The sequence below is a fragment of the Callorhinus ursinus genome, unplaced genomic scaffold (genome assembly GCF_003265705.2).
Source record: "Callorhinus ursinus isolate GAN/ISIS: 27379988/994484 unplaced genomic scaffold, GSC_fseal_2.0 scaffold13, whole genome shotgun sequence".
In the NCBI taxonomy this organism is placed as follows: Eukaryota; Metazoa; Chordata; class Mammalia; order Carnivora; family Otariidae; genus Callorhinus; species Callorhinus ursinus.
In genome coordinates, this window is record NW_027397075.1 from 20,849,394 (window position 1) to 20,871,939 (window position 22,546).

At 47.2% G+C, this 22,546-nt stretch overlaps 1 protein-coding gene and 1 pseudogene across 1 annotated transcript in view; both read right to left on the minus strand.

Moving 5' to 3' along the window:
• The window catches only part of KIF26B (kinesin family member 26B), a 444,580-nt gene that overhangs the window by 393,021 nt on the left and 29,013 nt on the right, over window positions 1-22,546 (minus strand). The gene's annotated exons all lie outside the window — the stretch shown is intronic.
• Window positions 17,721-18,277, minus strand: LOC112828833 (protein UXT pseudogene; annotated as a pseudogene).

Sequence of the window (22,546 nt, forward strand, 5' to 3'; positions counted from 1 at the left end):
AGATACAAATGTAGGGATCCGAAGGGGTACGTGCACCCCGATGTTTACAGCAGCAATGTCCACAATAGCCAAACTGTGGAAAGAGCCAAGATGCCCATCGACAGATGAATGGATAAAGAAGATGTGGTGTATATATGTACAATGGAATATCACTCAGCCATCCAAAAAAAAAAAAAAAATGAAATCTTGACCTTTGCAACAATGTGGATAGAACTGGAGGGAATTATGCTGAGGGAAATATAGTCAGTCAGAAAAAGACAATTATCACATGATCTCACTCATATGTGGAATTTAAAAAACAAAACAGAGAAGCATAGAGAAAGGATGGGAAAAATAAAACAAGACGAAATCAGAGAGGGAGACCAACCATAAGAGACTCTTAACTCTAGGAAGCAAACAGCGTTGCTGGAGGGGAGGTTGGGGGGATGGGGTAACTGGGTGATGGACATTAAAGGGGACACTGGATGGAATGAGCACTGGGTGTTATAGCAACTGATGAATCACTAAATTCTACCTCTGAAACTAAAAAAAAAAAAAAAAGACAGGAAGAGCTTGAGAAATGGGAAAGTCCTCAGAAGGCACCGTGGCAGGCAATGTTTACTTAACCAGGCAGCAAGTAAGAAAAGAGGACACTCCCACCAGGATCTCGGTGTGAGATGGCCCAGAGTGGTCATATGGCCCCTCTCCAGGCCCCCCACCAGCCTAAGAGTCTGTCTTTCAGGGTTAATTGTGGTAACTGAGCCCCCTTAGGGCCCAGTTAATTTCCTTTCCCTCCAGAGAGTCATTCTTAAAAATCAGAGATTGACCTAAATTGTTTTGAACCAAAAGGAAATCAAAATTGAACTAGGTTAATTGAAAAAAAATAATGATCTGGCTACATCAGGGGTCCCCGCCGCCTTGGAAAACCCCACTGATTTAAAGGATATCGGTCAATAGACCTAAAAATGCGTTAATGTTGTTTATTAACTTGAGCTTTCAACTAACTGGGTCAACTTCCTACTCGGCGTTCGCTCCAGGGAGAACACCCATAAATGATGATTGGAATCCTTTGGTGATTATAGTCATGGAAAATGCCAGCTGTAGAATAATTGTATTCAATTTGTGGGTATTAAGTACTCATTAAGTGGCTGGTACTCTGACTGAAGAGCGACCCATGATCAGCAGCAACAGGGGTGAAGTAGGATGAGCAAGCCCAGGCAGCTCGGTCCCGCCACGGGGACACCTGTTGCAGTGACTTCACGCAAAGTACACCAGGTGAACAGACTTTGGCTCCAAAACCAGGGGCAACGTCTGCATTCACACCGGCAGGAAAGCTGAATGCAGCCCACTGGACTGCGGCTCTTCCACAGCGTGAAAGAGAAAGGCAAATCCCACGTGCCCAGCAGGAGCTGGGGCGATGTGGGGTCCCCGAGGAGGGAGGGGACAGAAAACCTACGTTGGTTTTTCACTCCGGACTCACTCTGGGCATCCTAACCTGTTTGTCAACTGGAGAGGGAAATAGCATCATCGAGACTGGAGCAGAAGATAACAGGGACCCTCAAGGGTTTGCGTCCATCCCAAGGGAGGAAACTGCCGCGGTGGCAGGTGGCGGGGTGGCCTGCAAGGACCGGACTTCCAGGCCCAGCCCCACTACTTTCTACTTTGTCAGGAGCAACCCACTTACCCCCCCACTGGGCCTCCAATTCCCAGCCTTCAACATGGAGATGAATGGTATGCTTCTCTCCCGAATGCGGAGAAAGTGCTTCTCCCGTGGACCGCTCCACGCACCCCATCACCAAGCCCTGAACCGGAGGCTATGCCCACTACCCACGTGCAGCCAGAGCAGCCCAGATAAATACCCTCGTCCAGGAGAGCCCACGAGGGGCAGGGAGGAGTGGCATCCTGGGGCACGGCGAAGGGGTGCTCCCTTCCTCTAGCCTCCAAACCACTGTGCTATGGGGAGCACCACCTCTCATGATCCCAGGGGCCCCGCGCTCCCTCCCAAGTCCCACACCCTCCCCCGGGGAACATCCTGAGGAGCTCACTTCCCTGGGTGCATACTGAATGGAAAATAATCGTGTTTGATATGGTTTGGTGCCAGCAACAAGTCCAACTGTATTTTCTAAGACACAGAGAAGAAAAAACTGTTCCCGAGACAGAACTAAATAAATCTTGATAGAAAGTTCTTTCATTGTTTGCAGGCACCGTAAGGAAAAAGAAGAAGAGAAAGAAAAGAAGTTTTTTTTCTTGATAAAAAAATTATCATGAACTCTTTCAGACATACTAAGGAGCATAAGGAAGATAATAATGAACAACACGAATCCACAATCTGGCCTAAGACGGAACATGACCATCACATTCGAAGGCTTCTTCCAGAAGGACAAGTCCATGAGAGAAAAGCCCCAAGCTCAGGCCGAAAACGGGGCGCTATGGGACACAAAGATGCCACGTTCGTCTCCCACAGTGACTACACCTTTGCAGTTGCCCTGGGTCTATAAAGCCGGCCTCCAAAGACTGATCGTTTTCAGTCCTGTCAACAGGCAGGGAGCTAGACAATTGTGGTGGGTCCGCATACGGCTCCAACTGTTTGGATGGTGCATCTTTTGCCCATCTCCAGAAGGGAGACTTTCCAACGCATTCCTAACGGGGAGAGCCTCAGGCCACACAGGGGCTCAGACAGATATCTGGGGATCCTGTGGTGACTGTTCCCATCCCACGCCCAGCCCAGCCAGACCCCAGTTTGGCTGGAAGCTGGGCCTTCTTACTCACCAGAGAATACTGCATTTAGCAACAGTTGGCTTGTCTTCCTCTTTCAGCCCACTGCTGGGAAACATCTCAACTAGAAAACACAAAGCCCATGCAAACACCATCTTGGTGTGAACTTTACAACTGCCAGAGGTCCCCGGGACATGGGTCTCGAAAAACAAATCAAGCTTATTTGGCATCCCAAGGAGAACCCAATATCGCCAGTGGTATAAAGAACAGCTTTCAGGAGGCAAACGTGTCTTAGGAAAGTGTTCCCCTCATCTGGGGGTTCCTAGGGGGCAGAAAAAAGCTATAGGCCCAGATGCTCCAAGCAGCGCTCCAGGAACAGCCTGGCTCCTCCAGCAACCAGCAGCATCCCCACTCCACCCCACTTCACCCCTGTGCTGAGGCCCCCACAGGGATGAAGTTGACCACAGATGCCCAAAGATCCGACGTGTGTGCCCCGGGGAGGCTCCCGGGGGGCTCCCGGACCCTGTGAGTGAGCTTCTCCTTTGGTGACAAGCTCCCTTGGAAATACTCTCATCCTCCAGCTGCACTTCTGACCTGACCACTAAAAATACAGATCCTGGGGGCGCCTGGGTGGCTCAGTCAGTTAAGCGTCCAACTCTTGGTTTCAGGTCAGGTCATGATCTCAGGGTTGTGGGATTGAGGCCGGAGTCAGGCTCCTCAGTCAGCACGGAGTCTGCTTGAGATTCTCCCTCTCTTTCTGCCCCTCCTGCTCATGCTCTCTGTCTCTAAAATAAATCAATAAATCTTAAAAAAAAAAAAAAATACAGACTCTGGGCCCTCAGAACTGGAATGAGATAGCCCTGAACTCTGCTGAGGAAGAAAATAAAATGCCCCGGGCGCCTGGGTGGCTCAGTCGGTTAAGCGACTGTCTTCGGCTCAGGTCATGATCCTGGAGTCCCAGGATCGAGTCCCGCATCAGGCCCCCTGCTCAGCAGGGAGTCTACTTCTCCCTCTGACACTCCCCCCCTCATGTGCTCTCTCTCACTCTCTCAAATAAAGATTTAAAAATAAATAAATAAATAAAATGCCCCAAACTGAATACTGGATCCTTATTCAAGATATTACTCCAAGGGTTCCCTTCCCCTGCCTTGTCTAAGGATTATCTTCCTGCCAGTGGCTCCCCGGCATATCCTGAGAGCAGCCCACGGGCCAGATGGAGCAACCACACCTCTCCTCCCCTTCCATCTTGCACAAAGCCACCTCATTATGAGAATGATCACATGACCTGATATTCAAAAACCTTTAAGAAAACCTCATGGCCAGTAAATCAAGTGTCATCTTCAGCCTGGCATTCAACACCCCTATAACCTGCTTCCAACCTACATTTCCCCTTTGACCTCCAACTCCGTCCTTACACATATCTAACCCCCAAGTCAAAGCCAGTGGCAGCTGGGCACCTGGTAGTGTTTCTCACCTGTGTGCCCAGTGTTCTCTGAGTTCACACCTGCAATACCTGTCCTCCAGGCCAGCCTCCCCAGGAAGCCCTCCTGGCTTACCCCAAACTCAAGGGGCAAAGTGTAAGTCCTACAGCCCCCTTGGAACCTTCTAATGATCATTTTGGGTCTTTGCCTTCCCAGTTCTGCAGGTATGTCTGCACTTGATCTCCTTCCTCCACTAGACTAATCCATTTGCTAATGTTCTCTGGGCATCCACGGTGTTCCAGGTTCTAGGCAGGCTCCAAAGATGGAGCCGGGAAGACAAGGTCCATGCCCTCAAGAGGCTTACAACCTGTTTGGGAAATAAGTAACCACAGTAGCATTCAGAACGCACCTCGGACAGCCACGGGTTTCACCTCCGTTTTCCTTGAGTGCCCAGCACAAAGCAGATGGCCACACGATGCTCAGCAGATGCATGAGAGGGGCCATGGGTTCGTCGCAGCACACCGCTCCCCACCTTACCTCTACTCCTATCCCAGAAGGCTTCCCGGGTACCCTGAAAATCTGCTCAACCCGGACATGTTGCACACTGGGTGGGAGGAAAAGAAGCTCATCCACATGCCTCCCTGGGCCCCTGTTCCTCAAAACCGCTAGCCTGAGGACCTTCTGTGTCCATGCCACCTCTAAGGAAAGAAAAGAGGTTCCAAGCAGACACAGCCAATTGGCGCTCTGGACGGGGCTGAGGCAAGGCAGCTCTCCAACAAGTCTGTTTATTTTACAGCTTTGGAGAAGAGTCACCCCTGAAAATGACCAACTTGTGTCAATTACGGAACACAGGGGCCTGGTGCCTTCAGAGCGGGAAGATAAACGTACATTCCAGCACACTGAACTCCAGTGAATTGGCTATTAAGTGAGACAATGGGCTAAAAGACATTGTTTGGAGTACCTCATTAACAAAATTCAAAATTGTTTTCTGCAATTACGTGCAATCATTGATTATTTTACCCCTCGCCAAGTGCAGTCCCCCTGCCAATCTACTGCTTTGGTTTCAATTGCCAAGAAAACATCCCTGGCGCAGAGGTGAGAAGAGAAGAGGAGCTCCATCCAAGGAGCCCTCCATTAGCTCACAGAGAATAATTGTTGAGAAAAGAAACCTGCTGTGAAAGGAAACCAGCCCGCGTCCCTCTGAGACGGGGCTGGGGCTGCAGAGCCCACCTCCTGGGACTTCTCCATCCGCCTCCCCATGGTTTCCTGTGGCCAGGAAGCCACCAGAAGGGCTGCTCCTTCCTGCATCCCTGCATCCCTGTGTCAGCAGACCTAACCTGTGCACCTGCTGAGGAGCAAACTGACGCATGACCAAAAAGTACGCTTAATGTGGCGGGTGGGAACTGGATGTATGCATGTGTTAGGCGGGCAGTGTGAACGGCAGGTGTGGAAAGTGGAAACTCAGCACCTGGGGAGGAAAGCTCCCAAACCCTTCAGAATGGATTTCATCCAACAGGAGCCCCCAGCAATGCTGGCATGTTTCCCACGGCGAGTCCTGCCTTCATCCGGTGCATCCTATTGCATTCGCTTCATTCATTCCCTGAGCAACAGCCCTTTCTGCCCTCTCTGGGCCGGACCCGAGCTGGGTGCCGGGACCCCAGGCTTCCTCTGAGAAGGGGCAGAGACCTTCAGAGCAAACCACACTCCAGTGAAATGTCACGTGCTGATTCAGACTGATCATTCCCGCAGGTCAAAATCACCCCGGTGCAATTCTGTGATCTCTGGAGGGTGGCACTCTAGATGCTTTTCTATTCTTGGTCTGTGTGTTCCACATTCTCTATAATGGGCATATATCACTTTTATAAGCAAACGTATTTTAATTTCTTATTTAAAATAGAACTTGTTAGGGGCGCCCGGGTGGTTCAGTCAGTGAGACGTCTGCCTTCGTCTCAGGTCATGACCTCAGAGTCCTGGGATTGAGCCCCGCATCGGGCTCCCTGCTCAGCGGGGAGTCTGCTTCTCCCTCTGCCTCTGCCCCTCCCCCGCTTGGGCTCTCTCTCTCTCTCTCTCTCTCTCTCTCAAATAAATAAATGAAATCTTTAAAAAAGAATAGAACTTAATTTTTAAAGAACAAAGCAAGAGGGAGTGGAAGTGGCCTGCAGCCAGAGGTCCTACCGGCGGCAGTCGCCGGCGGCAAACAGATTTGCACAGCTGCAGCCAATGACAGCACCGCACCCGGGGTTAGAGCCCCAGCAGCTGGCCTCGCCGCTGTCCAGGAGTCTCTTGGCCTCTCTCAACAGAGATGCATCTCATTCCTCAGAGCGGCCACTGAGGGTTTTTCTGCCGCTCAGTCGCTGCCTCCCCCGCGGTGCACGGCTGAGCTCCCGGCTACTCCACAGCCACACACTGTGCTTTTAATGCCACCAACACATTTTTCCAGGAAGAAGACCCATCACAGGATGTCTTCTATTCCCACTCCTCTTCACCCCTCATCAGGAAAATCAATTTAAGACACGTCACATGAAATGCAAGGGTAGCGGACGGTGCCCAGGACAGATGCAAACAACGGATGCAGGTACGATGCAGGCTCCGGGCTTCACCCCCCGTTTCTGGACCCGCCACTCCTCCCCAGCAGAGCAGAAGATTTTCCAGAGTTATGTCTTCAGCCTTTGCAGGGTGCTGGTCATTAACGAGGGACTCCTGTTCCTTGGGAAGGACCCAGAGCGGGAGTCAATGGAAAGGACTCTGGACCCCTCGCCGGGTTCCCCATCAGCTCCGAACCAGATGTGGTGCGAGGAGGTGCATGGGGAGATGTGCTGGCTACGTTACCAGCCATGTCACCCAGCTGCTTGCTCTCCCAAGTGAACAGCAGTTGTATAATTATTGTGCAAAGGTGGTTTGCACCCACATCACTCTTAGGGTAATTGGTGTAGCTGGCTGTTACTATTATTACTGTGCACTTCAAGCACTATTTCCCCTAGATTCTTACAAGAAGATTCAATAAGCCAGAATTATTTCTGTGCCTTCGCTGTTTTATTCTATAGGAACAAGAATTAATGTTCTTTCCACACACCTTCATGATAATACCACCACAAATTATAGGAATAATTCTAGCACGCTGTGCTTAAACTGCATTTACAAAAACAAACGACAGTAATGGCCCTTTTAATAGACTCTGCTATCCCGGCATGCACAAAATCCAGTGTTCGGGGAGACTGTGTGCTAGAAGGTACTCTAGGGGCCCGAACTTACAAAGGAGGTCAAACAAACACACTGACTCCCTTTTATAGCCCCAATCAGGGCTGTTAATGAACAATTAAGTAGTATCTCACAAAATAAAACCCTGTACCAGAAAAAGATAAAAAACCGAAATTTTGAGGGGAATTACTTGCTTTGAAGTTGAGACAGAGCCATAAGAGGAATTTAAGAGATCCTTACAACCCATAAGATGCATTTCACTACAACTGCAGATTAGTACAGTTTCTAGGGTGACATTCCAAATAGTATTTCGACTTAGTGCTCCAGCTGGAATATTTCATATGTGAATTATCATCACCCATGAAGCTCCAAGGTGGTTTTTGTTTGTTCCTTCCTAGGCCTGATGGATCTTCCAGCTCCCTCAGGAGAGCCCCGTCCAAGTCCCACCACTATTTCCCTGTCTCGCTCTCACCCGAGCCAGGAAGGACAATGGCTGCAGCAGGATGTGTGAGATAAACCTCAAACATCTTAGTGTGAAAATTGTAAGTTAACTGCTGACTCCCTGCAAGCTTTCTGCATAGACATGAAGAGCTTGGGGTTTATCCTCTTCTGGGGAACTGGACCCAGTTCCTGACAATATTCAAGAAGCCTTGGTAGGGGCACCCGGGTGGCTCAGTTGGTTGGGCGTCTGCCTTCGGCTCAGGTCATGATCTCGGGGTCCTGGGATCGAGTCCCGCATCAGGCTCCGTGCTCCGCGGGGAGCCTGCTTCTCTCTCACCCTCTCCCTCTGCCCCCCTGCTTGTGCTGTCTCTCTCATTCTCTCTCTCTCAAATAAATAAATAAAATCCTTAAATAAATAAATGTTTGTTGAGTGAGGGCCTCTGAGGGAAGCTGGAGAGGAGGGTAATGTGTGTCACATGTACATTCTGGACATCTGCTATGTCAGAACCCATCCTCGGAGCAGCCCAGACGTGAAGCAACTATCCTTCAGCCCACTGCAGGTGCCAAGATCAGCCTCCTTGTACCTCAACCCACTTTCAACTGGAGAAACTGAGGTTTAGAAAAGTTAAGTAACTTGTGGACCGGAATTTGGACCAACCGAGGTCTGCCAGACGTCAAAGCCCATGCTCTTCCCACCACACCCCGTTAGTCTGTGTACTCTAGCACGAGTGAGGTGCGAGGTGGTATCGCAAGGGGCCAGGGATACAAACGTGAGCTCTCCCTGCCAGGGGTTCCCAGGTCCTGCTGCAAGCGTTCGGGGACAGGGAGTGGTGGCCTGCACCGAGGGGTGGGGGCGGGGGGGGGGTGGCTACAAAGGACACAGGCGCTCAGAACGGGATAATTGAGTGCATATGGCCTGCCTAGCAACCCTAAATAAAGCTGCTCTGTCATGCTAATGCCCCAAGGCCAACATAACCCAGCCCGACAGGCCTCCTGCCTTTCAATATTCAGAGAGACTTATAAAATAGCAACAACATCAACAGGAGCAACTTTAAAACCCCACAGGAAATACACATCTCCTCCCCAAAACAGAAAGGCAAGCGCCCCCTCAGATACAATCACACCCCCGTGGTGAAGAATGGCTGGGGGTAAAAAATTCTCCCTATTAAGCCAACCCCTATGGCTGCCTGGCGAAATTTAAAGTGGATCCCCTTACCCGGCTTGCCCTGAAAAGAAGGCCTGTTTCCATTTCAGAACACCCTTTAAATAGTAGATAATGGCTTCTGGTAACATTTAGCTTTGATTTCTCCAGGTCGTGAATCTAAGGAAGCGGAAAGCTGGTTTTATGTTAAAGCAAAGATCTAAGACCTCGAATTACAAGCCATTTATTGCAATGATCCTCTGCCTCTAGGTGGTTGTCTTAAAAGTTAGAAAGGTGCAATTATCCAGGTGGCTAATAACCTTTCTGAATTCAGAATTCCAGCGGTCACAGACAAAACCGTAGGCAGGGCTGAGGGCTGTGAGGCAAACGGGCCAAATCTGGAAACGTAGAGAACTCGGCAGCCAGTCACTGGCCCTCACTGGCCCCAGGCGAGACCTCCGCATCCCCTCTGCCAGCCATCGCGAGGGCAGGTGGCTGTGCCCGGACGGTGTTCTTTCGGGCATAACATTCTTCTCATTACTACCCACCTTCTAACTGCTGTGTTATTTCAAAATGGAACTGACCTGGCACATTTGTGTGTGTAACTTGTAACAACTTGAAAATGGCTAAGAGGTAGGCGAGGTGAGGCAGCGGGGATCCGGGAGCTGTGTCTCCCTGAGGCAGATGAGCCAGGCCGGAGGGCCCAGGGCTCAAGCCCGACTCAGCCTTGTGGCCTCGAGTGAGTCCCTTCACTGCTGGAATGGCCAGCTGCCTCATGGGTCAAATAAAGTGGCAACACCTCCTTCTCAGGGTCTTTCTAGGGGTGATCCTGGGTTCCTGGTGTGGGACTAATAAACTTTTTCCTGGAATCTGGTTACCTTTTCCAAAAAATCAGGACAAAGAGGCATCAGCAGGATAGCACAGGCCTTTACCCTACTTGAAAAATGTGGAACCCTGCAGCCTCCCCGGTGCAGCGAGTGCTTATGCCTATACCTGTATGCTCTGATTTCAAGAATGCTTGGACAATCCTGTTACCCCAAAACCAGCCCCACCCACATCTGAAATGGAACAAGGAGATAGTCACTCCTTCCGAGTAAAGCTCTGATTTCTACGAAAAGGCAAGTTCCTCCGGAACACGTAATAGTCATTTTACAATTTTTCATCCTTTTCTAGAAACAAAGAGAAAAATGTCCATGAAGGCAACTAGAGACTGAAGGAGGGAAGCAGGGGGTAGCCCCTGAGGGGGAGGAATGCACAGTTGGGAGGCTGGAGAAATTTATGAGCATACATGTACATTTCTACACACAAAGACAGTGACACACTCTCCTGGGACGGAGACTGTGCTGAACAGCATCTGTGTGTAACACTTGCATTAATTATATTCCAAAATATTTAGGATTTGAGCCACAATATTCCTTCCTCAAAGTCCCCAGAGCTGCGGGAGATTTAAATATTTTGTCTAGGAGATTATCGGGGCTCTAGGCAAGATCAACCAGACTCAAGAGACCAGAAGGAAAATAAAACACTGGTTCACGAAATTCTGTTCCTTGTTGAATACCATGTGCGGCTCTAACCATCTTCCAACCCTCACTGAGCATCTGTGAAGATGAGATGCAGGAAAGAAATGAGGTTTGGGACGATCGCAGCCCCTATCATGGAAATTAAAAATAAGGAAGCCCGTAAAGGAACAGCCTGGTGGGATCAACAGGGCCGTATATTCCTCATGGGGGTTAGGACCCGCCTGCATACCTTTTCACATCCCATAGCACGTATCAAGTACGGACGCGCTCTAAGTTGCTGTTGATTTATTACTGGTAGATTATAAACCATATGAGGGCAGAGACCGGGTTGGTTGGTTGACTATCAAAAATACCTTACACAAATGCTTGACCTATATCTTCAGTAAATATTTGTGGACTGTGTCACTAAATGCACGAATTGGCAGATGGCTGGCTGGCTGGCTGGCTGGCTGGCTGGCTAAATGAGAGATGCATGGATCAGATCATTTCAATCTGGAAACAAAGGAGCAGCCCAAATTCTCCCCCCTTCAGCTACCCCTGCCACCCAACTTATCCCTCCGAGCCCCCCTAGGCCAAGGAAGGAAGGCAGGAAAGAGGAAGGGAGGGAGGGCAGCATGTGGGCGTGTGCATGTGGGGGCTGGAGTGGCAGTGGTCCATTACAGACACCAACACTTTGGCCTCTTTGGGCATGGGGACCTCGCACCCTACCAGGCCCAAGTCTAAAAACATTCAGATTTGCCTCCGATGGCAATTGAAGGTAATAAAAGTTGAGGAGTAAAGGGTTTTCTAGGCACTGCGTCAGGAGTAAGGGGACCTGAAGGCAACCATCCTTTGGGGCCTTGGCTGTCTCCTCTCTAAGGTGGATGAACTGAACCACATGTCCTTGGCCCCACATGCTCTGTCCCTGCTCCAGACTCCAGCCTCAGCTCACACGTCCTCCCTTCCCACCCCTGCTGCCCACTGTGCCTCCTTGTTGTCCCAGTCTATGTTAGGATGCCTGGGCACACCCTCCCACAGCACTCTTCGCCTTTGCGCCCCCCCCAACTGCAAATAATAACATTTATTGAGCATTTACCAAATATTAGGGTCCACTCTAATCATTTGACATGCACTATGTGTTTTAATCCCTACGGTAACTTTTGAGGTAGATATTTCTCCCATTCCCATTTTACAGATAAGGAAATTGAGGTCCAGAGACACAGGTAGCTGTCTGAGGACACACAGCTTAGTAAGTGCCTGGTGTGGGATTTGGGCTCAGCTGTGTGTCTCCAGAGATGGCACTGACTCTCTCCTGATTCAAACCTCCCGAAAGGCTGGCACTGGGTCTGTCTTACTTGCCACTATTCGTGGCACCTGGCCCAGTGCCTGAGTGCACAGCATGGTGTAAGCTACTCCATGAATATCATCTGGAAGAAGGAAGGAAAGAAAGGAGGATCAGGGAAAAGTCACAAGGCAGGATCTCATACCTTCGCTTTTTCTTCCCGAGCCGCTGGATGAAGGGCCACTCCTTGAGAGCGCGCTGGCTGAGGCAGGGAACGGTGAGGAAATACTCAAATGGAAAACTGAAACCCACCTGTGACACTCAGCTATGTACAGAAGTGCAAATAATTCTGGAGCCATCAGAAGAATCGGATCGCTGCCTGTACTGTGAACATCATGTACTTTACTTTTGAGGCATTAAAACGGCAAAATCTCCCAATACCTCACATTAAATTTATAAAGGATCCAGCCCCAGGGGTACTTTAACTCTAGGCTCTATTTCTGTAAAGTGTGTGTCGTTTACAGTGAGCATATAAGTTTATAAATTTTTTTTAAAGATTGTATTTATTTATTTGAGAGACAGAGAGCGCACGCACACAAGCAGGGGGAACGGCAGGCAGAGGGAGAAGCAGACTGCGTGCTAAGCAGGGAACCAGACACGGGGCTCGATCCCAGGATGCTTCACCTACTGGGCCACCCAGTTGCTCCTTAAGTTTGTAAATTTTTAAAATCAAGTACTGAAAATAAACGCTCAAAAACATATACCTCTCCCTCGCTTGTCCCTGCTTCTCCAGTCCTCCCAGTACATAGCTACGTGGCCACCATCACTGGCCATAAGCAACTTGTGTGTGTACGTCTTACAGAACAAGGTTATTATAATTATATTGAGCTAAAATAAAAGATCAGTCTTTGCTCTTCAAAGCGTTCTCCTCTGGAAAAGCAATATCGTGGGGATGAGGCGGGCCCTGCCCTCCTCAGGTCTTCCTGGCCGACGGAGACTATTCAAGGCTACATGTTGGAAGGATAATAAATAAGTTTAAACTATGCCACACACCAGTTCATTAAAAATAATAAATGTTCTCCTAGAAGGCCCACAGTTTATAAGAAGATTACAGGCAGAGAAACGAGAAGGCTAGGCAGGGCTTCCTCCTTATTTCTCAGGCCTGCAGTATCTCAAATACTTAAGCTTGTTATTCATTCAACAAATACTTATTATGGGCCTACTATGGACAAGGAATTAGTCAAGTGCTACAGAGGCTTCAAATATGAATAAGATATAATCCCCGCCCTTTAAGAGTCTCAAAGCACTTGCCAGAACCTTTAAAACAGAACAGAATCAACTAGAAGTGGGGTTTCTTTTCTCAAAAAAATTGTTTATCCACCAAACACCAAAGGAGTTCTACTTTGTTTCTCTCCAAGAGTTTACCATCCAGGAGGGGAAAAGAAGATTGAATATAAATAACTACAGCCCCTGGTAGGCTCTGATAAAAGAGGTAATAGGATTGCGGCCAAAGGAAGGCATGCTCAGAGCCATTCAGATTCTGAGGGACCAACTATCACTTCTTGAAGGATGGGAAAAACTCAGATGGACATGTAGGATTTTGATGGGTAGAATGGGCCGAGGGGAGTACTCAAAGTGAAGGAAGAAGCAGTGAAAAGAAATTCAAGGAAGGGTCTGAGGTCCGTTAGACTACAGACTGTCTGTTTGCCTGGAACTGTGGTCCGCAAAGCCTCTCTGGGAACCTGTTAGAAATGCAGACCTACTCTGGGGGTGGGGCGCAGAAATCTATGTTTTAACAAGTCTTCCAGGTGACTCCGGAGCACTGGCCTGGGGCACAGGACACATCCAAGGGACCAGCCTTGGAAAGGGGGGTAGGAGGCCTGGGGGCCTAAGGAATTTGCATTAAGTTCACCACTTGGCACAGAGCCAGTGAAGGCTTTTGAGCAGATCCATGACACTGCAAGAGCCACCCTTTAAAACATACTTGAAAAACACAGGGAACGTTGCGTTCAGAGCCATTAGGAATGGAAAAGAAAATGTGGGAGACCAGACAGCAGGCCGGGGTACAGGCTAAGAGGAAGGCAGACATCCTGATCCAGAGTGAGAACTGGCAGGATTTGGATTCGGTCACAAAGTAGCTGCTGGGGAGGAGACAAAAGACCATTATATTTTAAACCTCCCTGACCAGGAGAAGGGTGGCATTGTTAAGCAGAGTCTCGCCATAGGGACAGCATCTAACCACTGTGTTGTATCTATAGTCATGACACAGAAGATCCTAATGCCTGACAGAAGAACACCAGAAGGATCCTTGTTCCACAGAAGGACAGCCTGAGGACCTAGCAGATCACTTCAGTCCCAGGCAAGGGCTCCAGAGCCTTGCTGCCCACGCAGGAGCACGACAAGCCAACAACTCTCCTCTGGGGTGTCATACGCAGGCCTGCCTCCTCTCAGCATTCAAGAGGGGCCAAGAAGACCTGCCTGGGAAGATCAAAGGCAAGGACTTCACACGAGTGGAAATGCAGACACTCAACCCCAGCAAAATCACAGGTTCACATTTGTGACCCATTTCTCCCAAGGACGTCAAGCAACACGCAGCTTAGAGGGTGCAGCCCACCCAGCACACCTCACACCAGCAGGTGCAGATGAGGCAGCTCACCAGCCCTGCACACCTGCTATTTAAACAATGGAGAAGCAGTGGCAGGGTAAAACAATGCTATTCCCACCTCAGAAAGAGGAACGCTCCCCGAACCGGGTACCAAATAAGCAGCAGGAAAACACGGGCATAATTGAGGAGACTGCCCACATGAATCAAAGTAACACGTGATCCTGGATTACCTGCCCAGCTGCGGGGAGAGAAACAAAACCCACGGTGGAAGGTATGCAAATGCAGCAAGACAGGAATGCAAAGGTGGCTTTTTAAAGATTTATTTATTTGGGGGGTGGGGTGGGAGGGACAGAGAATCTCAAGCAGGCTCCACACCTAGCACGGAGCCCAACACAGGGCTCGATCTCACGACCCTGAGATCACGACCTGAGCTGAAACCAAGAGTCGGATGCTTAACCAACTGAGCCACCCAGGGGTCCTGCAGAGGTGGCTTTTTAAAGGCAGTCTGCAAAGGAATCTCCCCAGGTCACACTGGTTCCTGCGTAAAATCCTAGCAGAACCCATGAAAACCAGCAATCCCAAGTAGCTGCCTTTTAATTTTTTTCCCCAGACGCTAAAGGCCTTGGAGCCCTCCATATAATGTTTCAACTATATATAACCACGGTCAAACAGCCGTTAAATCTACAACCCTCTCCCAACACACACACACACCACCGAGTGAGGCAATTATTGATATTTCTACAATGGACAGATTTTGGCTCTTCAAGAAAACACCAAAACTTGATGACAAGCATCTTTACTTTTCTGGCTACAGGGGCACCCAGGCCAAGGTTCTCCGTAAGAGTGGGGTGCAGTGGCAAAAATGTCAGTTTCAAAAGGGAAACAGGAAGTATCCTGTTGTTCCCCTTGCCTGAGTTTGCAGAGCTGTGCTTTCACGAGAGTGAAGGCAGCTCTGCTCGGAGATGGCCTCCCTTTCCACACCTGTCTCCAGACTCAGGCAATCTGTGCAAAACAAAAGTCCAAATCAATTCCAAAACAAGGGGTGAATTTTGAAAATGCACTTGCCACTACAAGGAATCAGGCCTTCTCCAAAACCAAATGAGGAGAAGAGGAAATCCAAACTTTCTGTGTCAGGAGCGGCCATATTTCTCTTCCTACGAACATTAAGTTACCCAGCGTCCTACATGGAACGCTTTAACTGTTTAGTATTATTTGGGTATTCTTCTCAAAAGTCCATGGACAACTCATACATGCTCACTGAAAAGCCGGAAGCAGTGTCCGCGTGCGGATGTAACTCTAGCTTCACAAAGCTCAGTTCCCCAACTGGATCAGTGGACACAGCCATGGCTCTGCTCCAAATCTCCCTCTGCCCTTGATTTGCCAGATGCTTTGTCAGATGCCAGGCTTGGCCTGTCTGTGCCCCAGGTGATTCCCGCATAAAGTACATGTAAATTGTCAATGAAAACTTGGCAGAGTGGAGAGCCTCTGGGGTCAGAGCACCCGGGTTTGAAAAAGGGCCTCTCCACGTACTTGACTTGCTCATGTCTCCATGTTCTTATCTGCATAATTGCACAATCAAAGTGACAGCTACCCAAGAGGACTGCCTGTGAACAGTGAGTGATATAAGCACATGGGCTTAGAGCGGGAGCTAGTTCCTAAGAAGCTCTATTTATTATAGCCCTAAAATGAGAGAAAAAGAAAAGGTTTTTTTGCAGAAAAAAATTATTTCAAAATTAAAGCATAAGCTTTCTCTTTTTTTAAGATTTGAGAGAGAGAGAAGAGCTTGCTTGCGCCTGCATGCACAAGAGGGAGGGGCAGAGGGAGAGGGGGAGAGAGAGTGTTAAGCAGATTCTGAGCCCAGCACAGAACCCAATGCAGGGCTTGCTTTCACGACCCTGAGATCACAACCTGAGCCGAAACCAAGAGTCGGATGCTTAATCGACCTGGACCACTCAGGCACCTCTAAGCTTTCTTTAAAAAAAAAAAAAAAAAAAATTTTATTTATTTAAGAGAAAGAGAGCGAGTGAGCGAGCGAGGGAAGAGGGAAAGGGAGAAGCAGACTCCCTGCTGAGCAGGGAGCCCAGTGCAGGGTTCCATCCCAGGATCCTGGGATCATGACCTGAGCTGAAGGCAGACACTTAACCCACTGAGCCACCCAGGCATCCCCCTAAGTGTTCTTACAAAGCCAACTGAAACAGACGACATCGTATCCAACTGCGAGCCCAGTGAGCACAGTGGCATCAAGAAGTCAAGCACATTGGAGATGGTACACAAACTGGTGACTTCTCTTTGGCCTCCTCCCCCGCAGAAGGCAGGAGTTACTGTGGGCTGTCCAGGCACCCGAAATAAACACAGTTCTTCCCTCTCTTCTGCAAGATTGTATTATTTTAAAAAGCCAGCCAAAGAGATGATCATGTAGCAGGATATAAAGTTTGAAAACTGTGTAACTTCTCACAGGTTCATCCAATAGGTAACTCCCAAAAATGGGTACATGAGAACGGAGTTTTTGCAAAATGAACCAAATTTTTAAATATTTTAAAATAATATGTGCCCATTGTGACAAATTCAAAAAACAGCTTATCGCACAAGATTAGCAGCCATTCACCTTGCTCCATTCATATTTCAGCCAAAAGTAAATCACTTTTTTTTCCCTGAGAACTTTCTAATGGTCTAGAGCATGGGCATGCTGTCCATGGAGTGCCACATCCTTGCTTTCTACTCACTTAGCTTCAATTACACCGTGAGCCTTCGCCCTGTGCCTTGGAAACTTTTCATAAATTTCATTTAAATGACCACACAGTGTTTGATCAGATTGGTCATAATTCACTTAACCATTTCTATAACGCTGAACATGTCATTTAAGTTCCTTATAATCAGAAATAATATTTTCGGAAATATCTTTGTGCATTGATCTTTGTAGTTATGATTATTCCCTTCAGTGAGATTCTCAGAGGTGAAACTACTAGGTGAAAGGCAAAGAGTAAACTTAAGGCTCATCAAACTGCTCTCCAAAACAGGTATTATCGACGTGCCCCTGACCATCTGAAAGAATATCACATTTTTAAAAAGCTTTGCAAAGCTAAATCAAAACTGGCATCTTGGTGTTGTTGTGATTTGCATGTGTTTGATTCCCAATGGGGTTGAACCATCTTCCTTGAATTTGTTGGCCACTTGTGCTTCCCGTTTTGCGAAGTCTGTACATAAATTTAGTCCATTTATCTACTGGGGTCTTGCCATTTACATTAAAAACGTGTACAAAGAAATTATATATGAAATATAGTAACACTGTTTTCTAATTTTTCACATCCTCTACAGACTGGTTTTATTTACCCAATGTTCAGCTGTTTTCTGAGATACAGAATGCATGTGTAGCATCACACCCGGCCCTATATTCTTTTGTGATACCTTCCAATCTTTTTTTTTTTTTTTTTTTTTTGGCATTCAGGCTCTTTAATGTCTGAGGAGGCGGGGAAGAAGTCAATGGTGAGGTGTCTCCGGGAAATTCTGCAGGCCTTGTAGTTCTCTAAGCCCCTCTAGCAACATGTGGATATGGGCCTTGATATTCATGGAGTCCTTGGTGAGGCTGTCGCTGAGCTCTGTGAGGAGATTGCTCTTACTATCAATGAACTTGAGAGCTTCTGTCAGTGTACTTCTGTCAACTCCAGGAAAAAACCATATCCAAGGGCCACATAAATTCGTGAAGTGTCTGGGACAACTGTGTCAACGAAGAAGTTACAGCCCAAATCCACCTGCATAGTATAACTCCGAGCGCTTAGCTTCCTGAAGTCGCTCAATGACATTTCTCAGTTGAAGGTATTTGGACAGCTGCTCATATACCTTGTCGCGATGGTCCAGCACTTTTCGCAGGTCCCGCTGTAGCACGTCACAGATGAAGGCCTCATAGCACAGCACTTTCTCCCCTGTGGCTTCCAGCGCCCGCCGTTTAGGGGGCGTCGCCATGATGTGTTCCTTAGACCCGCCGGCAATAAGAACGGTTGCTATCGATACCTTCCAATCTTTTTGTCTTTCTCTCTTTTATTTATTGAGACATATTTGACATAGAACATGGGGGAGCCTTTCATTCCTTCCAGCTTAAAATCTTCTCCATCCATTGATTAATCACCTGTACTTTTCTATATTTTTAATTTTTTTTTTTACATTTAATTCTCTTACCTATTTAAAATTTATTTTAGTAGATAGTATTTTAATTACATCTTGAGGACAACAATAACGCTCACAATTTAATGGAATCTTGAAATAATTATTACGGTGATTAAGTTCATCGTTATTTTGTCAAGTTAATTAACAGTGTTTGTAGAACAAATATTGTATGATTCCACTTAGATGAGGTACCTACAAGAGGCAAGTTCACAGAGACAGAAAATTCTGACCTAGGCCCTGACTAATTATAATTAGAAGAGATGCCCAACCCACCAATAAAGGTGCCCAATAAATCAGGAAAGGCAAGGGTCATAAACAACCAGGCAGGCTTTCCTGGTACACAGCAGCTGGATATCTGCCCTCCTTCCAGGCATTATTTTATGCATATAATCAATTGTCAAATACCTTCACCCCTGGAGGTTTCTAAGGCACCCAGACAAATACCATCTAATTCTCTTCTTGGTCGGCCATGACACCATCAATTCAATTGAGCTGATTATAAATGTCTCTTCATAGTAATGATCCAGTCCTACCTTCCAGAAAGCACATCCCAGCCGTACCAACTCATCCCTGATCAATCCTTTCTTCAATGGATTCATTTAAAGGTCTTCTACACATGGATGACATCACCTAATAGTTGTTGATTTTACTAGTGTCCATGTTAGAAGGTAGCTTCTTTCCAACTGTCTTCCCAAATCTCGGTGGTACTTTATCACAATAAAAGCTAGGATCACAAATAAACAAACGTTGATATTTACACATATTTGGTATGCATCTACTATAGGGCAACCGAGGCATTGTAACACTAAGGGAAAACGGCCACTTTCTTGAAATCAAAGAACGCTTTACAAAGGTGCTGACGTTTGAGTGACATCGGTGAGAAACATAAGACAATCATTTCAGGAATCTTATGGAGGGAAAAGGAAAATAGACATTGGCACGGGAATTTGGAACTGGTGTGTTCAAAATCAGCAGAAGCTGCTCTTGGGGAAATGAGACCGTTTCCACTGTGGGCAGCTATGAGGCCGCACCCCACATCCTCCGATCTGGAGTCCAGACTGCATGCCATGTAATTCCGGGCAAAAGGCCCAGGAGACAGTCTCAGATGGAAAGGTTACCAACCAAGCGGCCTGATTCAGATAACAGCTGGTACAGACAGAGGAAGGTCTGGACAAGGGGGTCCTGGTGACGTGGGCAGCTGGCTCGGAGCCCTTCTATGGGCTGTTCTCTGAGCGGCTTTCCCCTTCCATTAACATTCTCACAACTCCAGAGAGGATGATCCTCTTCCTGGCACGAAGAGAAGACACAAAGTTCTAAATTCTGGAGCATCACACAGGAGGGATGAGGTTTACCTTGAATTTAGGGTCTCCTTCAGAAAGAAAGGACCCATACATTTCCACAGCCTTAGGCCCACAAAGTCCTGAGTGCACCCCCAAACACACATTTCAAGACAGTCCAACTGCTAGTATAAAACCCGAGGTAAACATTGCCTCTTTGTGGCTTAACAATACAACAGAGTGAGATAAACTTTAAATTACACTTTGCAGCATGTTAATGAACATGTTAACAGGGTGTGTTTGGCCTAGGAAATATCATTGCATTTTTTTTTTTTTAGAGCAAATGACATTAAAAAGAAAAGGACAACCATAGTTAACTTTCCAGAACTGGAAAATATAAGAAAAGAATTTTAGAATCTATATTTTCCAGGATTTCAAGGAAAAAAAATCACCAATGCAAGAGAACAGTTCACCATTTCTTTCCTATGGAATACGTAAGATTTACCATATTGGCCATTTTTAAGTGTATAGTTTAGTAGTAATTCACACTGTTGTGCTCACTCCCATCCACCTCCAGAACTACTTCTTCTACCCAAACTGAAACCCTGTACCATTAAACACTAACTCCCCAGTTCTTTCCACCCAGACCCTGGTAACCGCCATTCTGCATCCTGTGTCTGAGTCTGACGAGTCTGGACTCCTAATGCAAGTGGAATCACAGAATAGCTGTCCTTTTATGACTGGCTTATTTCACGTTGCAAAATGTCCTCAAGGTTCATCCATGTTGTAGCATTTCAGAATGGTCTTTCTTTTTTAAGGCGGACTTTTATATGTGTGTGTTAAAACATCACATATATAGTTTGTTTGTTTATCCATTCATCCATCAGTGGACAACTGGGTTACTTCCATTTTTTGGCTACTGTGAATGAAACCACTATTGATCATGGGTGTACAAATATATGTTTGAGTCCCTGCTCCCAATTCTTTTCAGTATATGCCCAGAAGAGGAATTGCTGGGTTGTATGGTAATTCTATGTTTAATTTCTGAGGGACCACTATACCATTTTCTATTATCAGTTGCACCACTTGACATTCCCACCAGCAATGCACAATGATTCACAATTTTAAAGTTTAAAACGTTTGTGCAAGCGGAATTTACTTGAGAGCTAGTTTCTCAAAACTTATCTTGTCAGTAGTTTGCAGAGCATAAAGGGAAATTTAAAATGTCTTCCCTAAATTGAGCTATTAAATCTGACCTAAACATGACAATATGAAAATATAATCCTAGAGCAAATGGAGGCTATCAGAGAGAGAGAGGTGGGCTTTGCTTGTTCCTACAACTTCCTCACTAACCCCCTCCCACCTCATGCAGCTCACAAGCCATGCCTATGTCCTACAGGGTCTTAAATCTGCGCCTTGTTTTCTATCTCAGTCTTCAATCAGATTCCCACACATTCAAACCTGATTTTCTCCAAGATTAGAAAGGTGAGACTCAACCACAAATTTTCATTAGCTCAGTCTTGAGCCCAAGAACATGAATTAATCCTAAATCCTTTGTTGGTCCTTCAAGGCCCTTAACCAACAGACCCTACCACATGACTAATAAATGCTCTAATAACCAACTGTTCAACATTAACTCATAAGCCATGAAAACTAAGTTACCATCTCATCACCCCCCACCGTAACTACTTATTCCCTCACAAAATTGAAATGCCAAGAGCCTTCCAATCCACATTCCCCTAAAGCACAAGTGGAGGCACTGAGCATTTGGTCAAAACAAGAACCCGAATCATCCCTTTTACTGTCTCTTGGGCTAGTCCAAAGCAAGTGACCATAGAAACACTTCACTTCATTAGCCAAACCACCAGCTATCCGGGTGGCCTGGGTGGCTCAGTCAGCTGAGCGACCAACTCCTGATTTTGGCTCAGGTCATGATCTCAGGGTCATGAGATCAAGCCCCATATCAGGCTCTGCACTGGGCATGGAGTCTGCTTAAGATTCTCCCTCTCCCTCTGCCCCTCCCCACTCTCTTAAAAAAAAAACAAAAAACCCACCAGTTATCCAAAGTTCTTATCATCTTTTTTTTTGGACAATTAAATTGTAAGAAAACTTCTGGACCTTTTGTCCAATATTATCACACCTCCCCTGGTGGTGATGATGACAATGACGTCACTTTAATTTCATAGACATTTCAATTATTGCATTTGATTCTTGTCTAAAAGGTAAGCAGAGGGGCGCCTGGGTGACTCAGTCATTAAACGTCTGCCTTCAGCTCAGGTCATGATCCCAGGGTCCTGGAATCAAGCCCCACATCGGGCTCCCTGCTCCGTGGGAAGCCTGCTTCTCCCTCTCCCACTCCCCCTGCTTGTGTTCCCTCTCTTGCTGTGTCTCTCTCGGTCAAATAAATAAAATCTTTAAAAATAATAAATAAATAAATAAATAAATAAATAAATAAATAAATAAATAAAAGGTAAGCAGGACAGGTGTGAAGACTCCCACTCTGTGGAAGACCAAATTGGAGGTAAGTTCCTCACCACATGGCTCTCAGAGCAGAAAGTGGGACGGGAGTCCCTAGGAGTTCTGACTCCTGACCTTGGACGCTCCCACTGCCCTTCAGGGTTCCTCTCTACAAACAACAGCGTTCCTCTCTACACAGTTATTGAAATTCCCTTTTCCTCACTGGCACAGTGAGGTTGCTTTATCCCAGGGCGTAACTTACTAAGGCTGCTTTGCTGGGTTAGCTGCACCCAGATAACATGGGAAATGAAGACTCCAAGGAAGGTGCTGGTGCGTGATGCGTAGCCTGAGGTAAGGAAGTAGGTCCATC